Source organism: Choristoneura fumiferana, chromosome 6 (genome assembly GCF_025370935.1).
Source record: "Choristoneura fumiferana chromosome 6, NRCan_CFum_1, whole genome shotgun sequence".
NCBI classification, from domain to species: Eukaryota; Metazoa; Arthropoda; class Insecta; order Lepidoptera; family Tortricidae; genus Choristoneura; species Choristoneura fumiferana.
This window is the reverse complement of record NC_133477.1, coordinates 1,776,358-1,788,324: the sequence shown is the minus strand read 5'-3', so window position 1 is coordinate 1,788,324 and position 11,967 is coordinate 1,776,358. Positions and strand designations below refer to the sequence as shown.

The 11,967-nt window shown below is 37.7% G+C and overlaps 1 protein-coding gene across 1 annotated transcript in view; it reads left to right on the top strand.

Annotated features, from left to right (window-relative positions):
- The window catches only part of lqf (epsin homolog lqf), a 39,195-nt gene that overhangs the window by 2,709 nt on the left and 24,519 nt on the right, over positions 1 to 11,967 (top strand). Inside the window, exon 2 of the mRNA XM_074088566.1 lies at positions 7,054 to 7,109. The gene's annotated coding sequence lies outside the window, so the exon portion shown is untranslated. The remainder of the gene's footprint in view (positions 1 to 7,053; positions 7,110 to 11,967) is intronic.

Genomic DNA, 11,967 nt, shown 5'->3' with positions numbered 1-11,967 from the left:
TCACTTCAAATTAGGCAATGCAATGCTTGTAATACTTTCCTGTTTTAAACGTACCTATGTGTGAAAATCTTAACGTATTCACTGCCACCTGACTTCCACTGGTGCCACTGACGCATGTGTGAGTTCAAAATGTATGAATAATTATGACAGTGGCACTGAACGAAGTTCTTAAAACGCATATGTGCGTCGGTGGCAGTGAATGCGTTAATTCAATCTCGCATCTAAAAACTAAAAATAAAAGTTCTGTTTTTAAATTCACAAATGAAATTGTGCAGTTAGTATAATAAAGTCAATATTTGTGTTTATTACTTATTCTAAAACCTTTATCTGCAATCTCCATGATTTCACTAATTGAGTGAAAATTGCTGCTCTGTTAATTAAAACATAGAAAGTAGACTGTTAATTAATATAGTGTGGTATTATAAACCATAAAAATCTTAATTGAATTTGTTTTATTTGACTGAGTTAAAAACTACTTTTTCAACAAAAATTGTAAGGGTATAATTGTTGTTCTACAAGCATTTCAACTGCTATCTCTTTCCTGTCCCATATATTGAAGAAATGAGAATGTAAGCAAAAAAAAAAATAATGAACTGTAATTGTACCTCATGCACATCATAATTGTGTTATAAAATCCTTCCATTCTGCCCGACTCATTTCTTGGGTGTAAGCGACAGTAACTGATAGCGGTTGAAACGCTTGTAGGCCTTCATCTTAACAGTCTCCCTGCTAATAATTTATAATAAGGCTTTCTGAGTTCAGAAAGCCTGGAGAACTACTACGAAATTCGAAAATCGAAGTTCGTATCGTGCTGTCCCTCTTACTCTAGTGTCAAATAATATTAGTGTCAGCAGGACGGCATGATTCCTTGTTCGAAATTTGCACATTGTAGCCTGAAAATGTTTTCGTGTGTGGTTGCGTGAGTGTGGCATAGTTTACCTTAGATGGGCCCTATATCAAAATTCTTTTTAACCCCGACGCAAAAAGAGGGGTGTTATAAGTTTGACCGCTATGTGTATCTGTGTGTCTATGTGTAAGTATGTCTGTAGCTCTTAAACGGGTAAACCGATTTGAATGCGGTTTTTTTGACGTCCTTACGAAGGGTGAACTTTCCCGGCCGGATAATACCGACATGGAAATACCGACATTGTTTTTCGTGTGCACGCCCATAGAAGCTCATGTCAGTTACTATGGGCGTGTGCACAAAAAACAGTGTTGCTATTTCCATGTCGGTATTATCCGAAAAAAAAAAAAAAAACCGTGGTGGCCTAGTGGTTTGACCTATCGCCTCTCAAGCAGAGGGTCGTGGGTTCAAACCCCGGCTCGCACCTCTGAGTTTTTCGAAATTCATGTGCGGAATTACATTTGAAATTTACCACGAGCTTTGCGGTGAAGGAAAACATCGTGAGGAGGAGGAGGACGAGTGTGTGAAGTTCCCAATCCGCATGGGTGTGTGAAGTATCCCAAGCCCTCTTGTTCTGAGAGGAGGCCTGTGCCCAGCAGTGGGACGTATATAGGCTGGGATGATTATCCGAGCCGGGAAATAGTGTCACCCGTTACGAACTTTAATCTTAGGTGAAAATAAATGTCGGGCGTTTTTCCGACCATTATGTACCTATACCTTAATTATAACAAGTTGATCCTGCTTCTATTCTGTTATATTTAGCCAAAAATTTACTAGATAACGAAGAACATTTCATCAATAAAGGAAATTGATAAAGCACGACTTAGCCGATAACAGTTTAGAGGTGAATAACATTTTTGTTTGTAGGTAGTCCACATTTGTTCGCACTCTGATGTTGACAATGATACCTACGGTTGCTTATCGTCAAAATTCCGAATCACGACGGCATTGTGTCGGCCTAAAAGCCGCAATTACATTGTTCCGTTGACGTAACAGGGAAATTTGAATCTCTTCTCGTAAAGATCCAACGAACGAGTGTCAATTTAGTCTTCTTTGTTAGCCATATCTCTAGATTTTAGGTTTTTTGGATGGTTTGGGCATGTTGAGAGAATGAATGAAAACAGATTTGACTAAGCAGATCTATAAGACGAGCGTGAATGGGAACGTTGGGAGAGGAAGGCCTAGACAAACGAAATCGGGGACGTTCTGAAGAAAGGTCGAGTCAGGAGTACTCTAAACCGACGTGCATGCATGAAAAGATTGATGAATGTAGAGGAAGCGAGAGTTGTATGCCAGAATCGTAGCAAGTGGAAGGACGTAGTCTCTGCCTACCCCGTTGGGAAAAAGGCGGTGATTTTATGTATGTATGTATGTTAGGCGCCTAGATTTTTTTTTCAGTTTCAGCCCCCGTTGATCCATCATCACGACCATAAAACCTGGATCAAGTGAAGTAACCCTTCAGGGCTAAACCTAAAATCTTTACGTACCTATTACAAAAATTGAGCATCGCCGCCGGTCGACAAGGCCGGCCAGTTCGCACCAAGAAGCCTTGACCGAACCAACTTGCCTAACACTACAATATTGATTTATTGTATCACAGCACTATTTTTAGAAAGTGCTCTGATTTTCTGAAGTTTTCAGTTTGTAATTAATCTTGGCACCGAACTGAACAATCCCATATAAAGCTGATTGCCTAGTGAGTGACCCCTTTCATTTTGAAAATTATTTATCTAACGTTGATACATGAACAATAATACACAATAACGGAGAGAGTACTTTAGTTACTGCGACCCCTCCTAAGGGGTCCACGACCACAGATTGAAAAACACTGACCCAGTGACTTGACCAATGACCTGTCAGCGGAGGGTCGTAAATTCTAACCCGTGCTTACTCTCTTCCCCTTACACTGAGTTTTTCAGAATTTATGTACGAAACTAACTGTTTCCCGCGCAACTACTGCGACGAATTCGTTTATCGCTATCCCGCGGGAACTTCGCAATTTTCTGGGATGAAACTATCGTTCGTCCTTCTCAGGGTCCCAAACTATCGCCGTACCAAATTTCATCTGAAATCTGTTCGGGAGTTTAAGGATGAAGCCTTGATGAAGCGTAACTTTTTGAGTTGTGTGTCGCGTAAATTTGGTTTCATACAATGTGTACGAGTACAGCTCATCTTGAGTCGCCGTGCACAAACTGGACTTTTGATTTTTTATTTTCCGAATGCAGCAGAAGTTACGCGACTCAGTTATCTAAGCTCAGAACACAAAAATTACGCTCGTCCGGCTTCTAATTTGTTTGAAAAGCGTAAATCAAGTACAATCAGCAGAAGATATGATAAAAAAGATTTTTTTAAACAAAAACTTGTTCTCATAAACATACTATTACGTCAGCACTTGATGACGATAATCAGATCAGACATTAAACTTTCGGACTTTGACGCGAGCCCATGAATCATTTAATCCTTAAAACACCTTCAATAACATAGGTTAGGTACAAATTATACTTATATGCAAAAGTAGAAATCTTCGTAATTTTTGCTTTTTATAAACGTTTATTTATCTTGAATTGTTTGTTTGTTATATTTATTGTTATTAACTCAAGACTTGACAATAGACATGATGTCAAGTCTTACCAGTTAAATTGACCTATTTCTTGTGTTACATTGATTTGAAATTTAGTATACATAGGTAGTACAGTCAAGGGCAAAGATATCGACACGGTCAAGGTTACATAAATATGTATACACGACTTTATGCACTTAACATTAAGGCTGTGTATACATATTTTTGCAACTTTGGCTGTGTCGATATCTTTGCCCTTGACTGTACAGTTGAGGAAACTGAAGCGTGATCTATATATCTCTTGCGACTTGTCCTTCCGTTGTGCTAATAAGGATGGTAATGACCAAGCCGATAGGTCAAAACTGGAATTATCACCCAAAATGGAAATACATACAGTTGTCATCATCATCATCATCGTACATAGTTGAAATGCAATAAGCATACGTTAGCATATCTATCTACTACATTTCCCCGTCTGCTTTTATGACAGTAATCTTGAAGAACCTGAAACTGGCGATACCTTATCTGTATACGTAAAACTACCTACGGCCCCTAGAATTTCAAGATATATGCGGCCGACTATGCAATTTTCCGGGATGGCCATACCAGCGCCCACAGATACCTATAAGGTCAATTTTCACGTCTAGGTCACTTCACATAAAGCATCAGAGTGTACCCAGTGAAATTGAAAGAAAAAGAAAAAAGAATACATTTATTCACAACACAAGACACAACTATATTATTAGGGTTGCATTACAAGGAAAAAAAAATGATCCGCAAAAAATGACTTTTTTCTCGGAAATACTTACTATAAAAAATAGGTTCGAACAAATTATTTACTTGCCTTTGACCCCCGATGGGAAAAGATAGGTTAAACACTACGTTTGATGCCAATCTCTGTCTGTCTGTGGCATGCGTCGTAGCTCCCAAACGGGTGACCGATCTCGTTGCGTTTTCTTGTACGTAAAAACGAGTGTCCTGCCAATTTTGAGATATCAATCATTGAAATGACCATGTCGGGCTTTTTCAACTTTTTTTAATATTATATTTTAACGAGGCTTTAGTACATAAATGTGACTATGTCAGCCTCATGGGGAGCCTCAGATACATGTTACACACTCCCTTGTACCGAAACCTAGTCTCTGGATGCAAATACCTGTCTAATGAACTTGCTAATCCGCATCGCTCTTCTTAAAGTGGTTGACTCAAAATCACATTTACACCTCCATTCAACAGATCCTTTTTTCAGAAACTTTTTTTTACTAGGTTATTTTGGTGCTGAACCCTCGGTGCGCGAGTCCGACTCGCTCTAGCCGCTTTTTTCGGTCACGAACGAATCTATCATAAACTGCGAGTTAACGATAGGTTAGCGGAAGTAATCGCGAGTAGATCCCCGTGGTAACGCACTGGCGCGGTCAACGAACCCACGCAGCACGAACCATCCGACTTTACTGTACCATAGAACCGTAATGCACGGGGGCTGTCACCTGTCAGACTAAAAAGCGCCAAGTGCGAGTCGGACTCGCGTACTGAGGGTTCCGTACACCTACAAAATATACTACAAAATATATTGCTAGTCAGCATATGTTAGGGATGCCCATGGGCGGCGGTGATTGCTTTACATCAGGTGACCCGCATACTCGTTTTCCCCCTAATAAAATAAATCGATACTTACGGCTAAAAAGAAACATGCATACACGACCTCAATATTAAGCCAATAAAGTCGTGTATACATACATACGGATTTTTGCATCTGGCCGTATCATTCCATTTGTAGTTGGCTACGGCAATCAATTATTGTATTAAATGACATTTTCAGTGTCTAATAATATTATGGAACTTTATTATTTAAATGTCAAAACGGCTGTTCAGATGGTATGTACTGGAGCTAATTGAGACAGCACGATAAACACGATTTTTTCCGATAAAATACGTTGGAAAACTATTTTGGCGCTACATCCTACTAATATTATAAATGCGAAAGTGTGTGTGTGTGTATGTTTGTTTGTTACTCCTTCACGCCAAAACGGCTGGACGGATTTGGATGAAATTTTGGTATGTAGATAGCTGGACATCTGGAATAACACATAGGCTACTTTTTATCCCGATATTCCCACGGGATAAGGATAAAATCTTGAATTTTCAATCACTGGGTTTAGAGTTTAAATTTTGTTTTTTTTTTCACAGTTGTTCTTAACACAACCTCAATGATGACCACGATATAAATTTTGGGAATTTCCAGGGGAATTTTGTAAAATCCCGGAATTTCAATTGTACCAGATCGAATAGTTTACGCGTGCGAAGCCGCGGGTAAAGTCTAGTTTGTTATAATTCAATGACCCTAAGCTGTTGATAGGTTATAAATCCATAAAAAACAATGATACCATACTCATTCAAACATCATAATATTTAGCATCGCCTTTGACTCTTCGAGGCGCAGTGTCTGGCTCGTAAGGCTTCCTCCCACTAACCGTATTACCTAACCTACCCAGATAAAGCTGGCAACTCACTAACATTAGATAATAGCTTGACACCCGTGCCGTTACTTTGCACTTAAAAGTAAAAAGTACGCATATAAAATTAGAACAAAGAAAAAAAAGTTTATTCTGCAAGTAGGCTGTAAAGGGCTCGTTTACGCGTCACTTTTATTTAACTACCAGCGCTTGCGGAAAGCCCATTATTGCCAAGAATGCGCCGCGAATTCCAAGTTAATGCATTTGGTTGCTAAATCGCCTCTACCTTCTTAGGTTAATATAAAAAGCATTTTAGATGTTCGAAATAAAATACAGCGTGTATTTTTGATACTACCTCAAACTTTAAGGGTAGTTAGTGAAGGCCTTAATTATCATATTTTATTGTTTTAGTAAAAAAAAAATACTTTCTATTTTCCTTACAAAATTAATTAGCACGCAATGTATCACTACGTGATACTGCTTTGTTTTTATTCCAAACGTCTCACTTGTTGACGTGACAGCTGTCACAGAACGTTTCTCTCTCGTATCAAATTCTTGTACGCAATACATTGCTGCTCGAAAATATTTCAAAAATTAATTTTAAATTAACAATTTGTTTTGATATCGGTTCACGGCACTTAAATCTTCGTCTGGTTACAGTTTGAGGTGGTATCAAAAATACACGCGATATATTGGTATTGCGCTTCCTAAGTAGAATATAGATCTGAATCATTTGACGATTTTAGAGTGTGTGGTATTCGCTTGCGCTTGCATGCTATATTGGTGTTGTCCAGTGGACAGCCAGCTTTAGGTCAGCGATTCATTTAGTGGTATCCTAGCCGCCTAGCACGTCACATTTCGTGCACAAATGTTAAGCGTTTTCCACATTTTGCTATATGTACGTAGTTACAGCTGTTTCACATATAAAATGGGTGTTTTCGAGTGCTAACAGTGTTTCATATGTTTACTAACACAAAATTAACGGTGTGGTAAATGTGCCGTGTTAAGTTTTTTTTTTTATATAAATGCGGAGCGTTTAAAGAAAAACTTGGCGCGCTCGTTTGTTTTTTTAACTCCAATATGGTTGCACGTTGTATATCTATACAAATTTGTATGAATGTTTATGTTGTTGGCAGAAACCGCGGAACCACGTTGCTTCGGCGTTTTTTGACTTATCAAATAACCGTTCAAAGTAAGTTTAAAAGTAGTGAAACCCGTATTATATCGCTACCACAAGGCACTTTGCGCTTCTTTTGAATCCTATAGATGTACTTTATAAGCCTGGTGCCTCAAGTGTTTCATCAAACATTGTTTCATTGTGTTTCGAGTCATCACTTCATCCTGCTGTAGGATATACATAATTATTATTATATACCTTATATAAAACATCACCAAAGAGATCAGTGACATGCTTGCAAACAGTTTTCAATAGTTTAGTTTAGTTATATATTCATATTACATTATAATATTACATCATCATTTACATAAATGTCAAGTTACAAGAATGTATTATATTGAAGTCGTCAAACGTAATATAAGACTATATTATAATGTAAAAAATCAAATGCTAAGAATGTCAGGTAATTAGATAAAAAATATCAATTAATGCAAAGTTGGATTATTAGATAGCCAACATTAATTTTATATTAAACTAGCTGCCGGCCCCGGCTTCGCGCAGGTGAAATTATTTTTTTAAACATTTTCGTTTATAGAAATTTGGTCTTGATGACAAAAAGCAAAAAAAAAACCAAATCAGTTTGAAAGTGATGTGTTCGAGTATAAAAAAACATAAATATTTCTTTATCGCGCTATACCTATATCTTTATCAAATACCTATCTTATTCAAATTATTGCGACCTTCATTTGATTATAATAATGATGTGTCCACTTTTCTAATTTGTCAATTCTAAGTAGTCAGTTATTTACTCAGGCAACTGTATGATTATTTGAATTCATAATAATAATCACACGGCATTAAAAAAAATCTTGTCAGTTTTTTTTCATTAATCAACAATCCTTCAAGTGAATTACATAGAGTGGCATAGTTACCCAGAATATTCTAAGATATTAAATATTTAAGTGAAGTAACTTTTTTACTGTTGCAAAGTATTTTTATTTGACTTTCGTTAACTTCAAGGAAACATTAAACGGGTCAAATTAAGTAAAAGATAATCATAATCAAGAATTACGATAATTAATCATACGCACATTTTTTTTTTTGTAACGACGTATGTTTAAAGTCCATAAATAAAGTCATACGTATTCAGACATATTTAGCAAAAAATGTCGAATAAAGTGACTCTTTTTAAGCCTCCTTATGTGGTACGTCAATGTCACTCGTTACGTTTTGTGAATTTTACTATTCAACTTGTAACAACAACACCAGCAACACGTTATTCAACAATAACTGAAACAATAGTTTATGCAAAAAAAAATAATTGAGAACTGGATTTAATAATCTCCATACACAAAGTGAATAAGTAATTGACAGACGATGCGATTTCATGATAAAAGTCTTATTTTCGTCATCATTATGGCTACTCTATTATTAAAAGTAAATCTTGCTACAAAATTTAAAAAAAAAACATCGTGTGGTTTTCCGCAAGGTAAGCGTAAAATACTAATGCGGGAAAAAATATCACATGATTATGGAGTTCCGTCTCCTGAGAAGGAAAATGTAAATATCACGGGACATGTGACACCAATTAACCCTTATCCAGGCATAATGCATATAGCGACCACTTAAATTTACACAAATATTCGTCCTTGATAAATTTAAAATTAATTGAAATCGTTAAAAATATTATTCGTTTTTAAATTAGTCCCTCATTGGTTAACAATATAAAACTCTGATTCATTTTGTGGTGGCGTATCTAAATTCGCGGGGTCTGGAAAAGTGTTAACCTAGTCCCAAAATAAGCAAAGATGGTCTTATGGGTAGTAGGCAACGGATAATACTTAAATAGATAGTAGATAGATACATAAATACATATTAAACACCCAAGACTCGAGAACAAACGTTCGTATTTTTCATACAAACATCTGCCCCCGGAGATCAAACCCGAGACCACAAGCGTAGTATGGTTCTCTAACCAGTGGGCTATGCCGCCCTCCAAAATCGCCGACGCAATGCTGAATAAATCCACTCATCAGATACAGCATTGTGTCGGCCACATCCTACCGCGGGTCACTAGCCGTGTCAACGTCACTCTTTGTTTACGCGTCCGAAATAGTTTCTTTGTACGCTTCTGACGTTTCGGGCACGTCTTGGACTAACAAGGTCGATAATAATATCGTAGTCGTTTGTATCGTATGTTTTACCGGTGATCGTGAAAATAAAACTGAACGGCATCTTCAAATAGAAGTTATTATGTTAATGATCTACTATGATTATTATTAGTTTACCGTTAATATGATAGGTGTAGTTTTGTGTCTATAACTACGCGATCAGAGCTAGAATCGCTGGAGATGTCAGGAGCAACGGCGCGTAGTACTTTTGCGTTTGTATGTATGACTCGTTTACAAAAGTCGCAAAGTTCGTTACGTTCCCACAAATTCATTTCCAAAACAAATTATAACATTTTCTGTATCCATGTTGATTTGATCATTATATGTCATATTTTTGACAAAAGGGAAGATGCACGTTGCTTACTTTTGTCATAAAACCCGGTTTAGACCATATAGCTAACACGTTTGTAGTGGCCAATCGAGCACAGTCAATTTTTCTTGCAGGTCTAACCTGGGGTTAAGGACGTTTAAAAAATTGAGACACAAGAAACATTAGATTTCAATAAAGTTTACATTTAACGCAATAAAGTTTCGAGTTAAAAATATGTTGTTAACCTAAGCCTAGGTTGCCGTGCATTTAAACATATTTATTACGAAATAAATGTGTGACTTTCTAGAAAACTGCAGAGTTCTTTTCTTTGTTTGATTCGCGCAATCTCTTGATTAGATAGCGGGATGCCAAAACAAAGAATACGCACTCGGTCACATTCGGTATACTTCGTCAACGTGTATGGCTGACATAATAAAAGGTCAATTAGTATGCTTTGCCGTGCAGTGAACTATCCCGGTACCTACATCGCTAGGCTCACTCACATCATCACATGTCATGCTAAATCTTTAGTGTTAATAGTTTATTTGAGGATTTTTTATTCAGGTTGTCTTGAAATTTCTCCTGGACATTATAGCAGATGGATGGCATAAGGGTCAGTACAGACGGACTGAAAGAAAGAAGAAGAAAGAAAGAAAGAAAGAAATTCAATTGCAGTCTGAGTGCAGTTGTGCCGACTGCAATCTAGCTGCAACGAAAAATTTATGGGCAGTCGCAGTCGGTAGTTGCGGTTACGTTGCAGTTGGAATGCAGTCCGTCTGTACTGGCCCTTAGTATCGTGAGGTCCAGTCAAGGGCAAAGATATCGACACGGCCAATGTTACAAAAATATGTATACACGACTTTATGCACTGAACATTAAGGCCGTGTATACATATTTTTGCAACTTTGGCCGTGTCGATATCTTTGCCCTTGACTGTCCGTCTGAAGTTTCAGTCTTGCTTGCGATTGAGTCATTCAACCAATCACAAGCGTGACGTAAATGTCAAAGATGTCAAACGGATCCTAACGGATCTCACGATGATAGCGCCAGGCCTGTCATAGAAACTCTCATTAGTCAAATAACCGTAATTTAACAGATTATTAGTTAAATGTATAGTGAACTGAACATAGAATTTCAGACAATGACATTGACAATTCTGTGTGCAGTGACTCAAAACAATTTTGTATTGTATCTGCAACACAAAAACAGCAAAAATTTGCGATTAAAATCATTCCTATTATATTGAAGCGCTGACTTTATCCATTATGCGGAAGGAAGGAAGTAACCTTACGGAGTTATATTTATAGTTGCTCGAAGCTGTCTTACCTTGAGGCTATTGAGGCTATCATATAAAAACATAATCCTCAAGTTTATGGCCCTTGCATGTAATGTCACGTATAATTTACTTGTGGAGTTAAGCTTGAGCTAGAGCTAGTCTATAATATAAAAGTGAACCACCAGAACGGGAAAAAAACGAGACAGAGCAGGATGGCGCTCTACAACACCATTTTGACACGTTTCTCCCAAACATCGCATTATTTCTCTGGAATTTCAAAGCAATTCGATTCTTTGACCTTGAGAATCGCGAAAAACTTGAGAAAATATGATATTGGGTGTGTACATTTTCTATATTAAGCAAAATAAAATCACAGGACCTTTTATGGACGCACCAAATTACATGTAAAGACCAAGCCTTATTTAATACAGCTACTTTTTATTTAGGCATACAATTTCCTATTCTAATAAACTTCCAATTTCCTTACCACATCACGCGCGGCCTGCATATTCAAAATATATTACCTTCACTACACTACTCGAAGTAGGAACTGCGTTTTTTAATCGCAAAGTCGACGCGCGTTTGCATCGATGCAACGTGATACGCACTCGAGTTGAAAGGCTGCTTTATGGAAAGAAAACGCGCGTTGACGGTGCGTTTAAAAAACGGGGTGTGAAAATGCTCTAAGAGACCATTCACCATGTGAGTATTTATTAAACACCCTCGTTTAAAAATGACTCTCGCCCTCGCTAAACTTGGATCAACTATACGAGTACTGTATTGGAGGTATAAGGCTGCGTTTCGACCAGAGATACCAGAGAGCTGAGCGATGCGATGATGTGGAAGTGGAGTTTCTTGCGGCGCATTCTTCTTGGCAATGATGGTCTTTCCGAAAGCGCTGGTAGTTTAAAAAAAATGACGTGTAAAAGTGCCCATTGCGGCCTATTTACTGAATAAATCATTTGAATTTTGAATTTGTGGAACGTTGCGACTGTTTCTACCAGAAATGTGAGAGGTGGCTGAGCGGTGCGAGGGTGCGTAAAGAGGGCGCAGCGGAGCGCGTGCACCACTGGCTGCTACTAGTGACTCAGTACCTACTTCACAACACATCCTTCCCTTGTTTTGCATATACAGGGGGTCCACTTTCTGGAAAGTCAGGGAAAATCAGGGAAATTG